This window comes from Galeopterus variegatus, unplaced genomic scaffold (assembly GCF_000696425.1).
Source record: "Galeopterus variegatus unplaced genomic scaffold, G_variegatus-3.0.2 Scaffold28175, whole genome shotgun sequence".
NCBI classification, from domain to species: Eukaryota; Metazoa; Chordata; class Mammalia; order Dermoptera; family Cynocephalidae; genus Galeopterus; species Galeopterus variegatus.
This window is the reverse complement of record NW_007754286.1, coordinates 1-464: the sequence shown is the minus strand read 5'-3', so window position 1 is coordinate 464 and position 464 is coordinate 1.

Genomic DNA, 464 nt, shown 5'->3' with positions numbered 1-464 from the left:
CTTAGAAATTTGTCTTGTGTTTGGTACATATTTATTGTAAGTCAAACAGATCCAACTTCTTTTGAAAGCTGGTGGTCTAGAGGTATAGTTTTAACTATGTCTGTAAATACTTAAAAGTATTGGATACCAGCCAAATTGTGTGATCTAACAATGGTGAGTGACTGACCTGGGCAAAGAAAAAGCAGTTATTTTTCTTGTGGTTTTTCAAGAAAACATCCTTTTTATACAGACTTAGAACGAAGAAACAATGGCTATATCTAAGTTGATTGTGATTAATTTGATAATATAGAAAACAAGATGAAAACAAATCTAAGAGTACTTTTCCTAAAATAAAATATTTTAAACTTAATAAATGTGTTATCCATTATGAAGGACAATTGATCCTTGTACATAAGCTCAGAAACAAATGATCTAATGTTCCCTGGAGACGGGTCTCATACTGTACGTTCACATGGCTGATATAT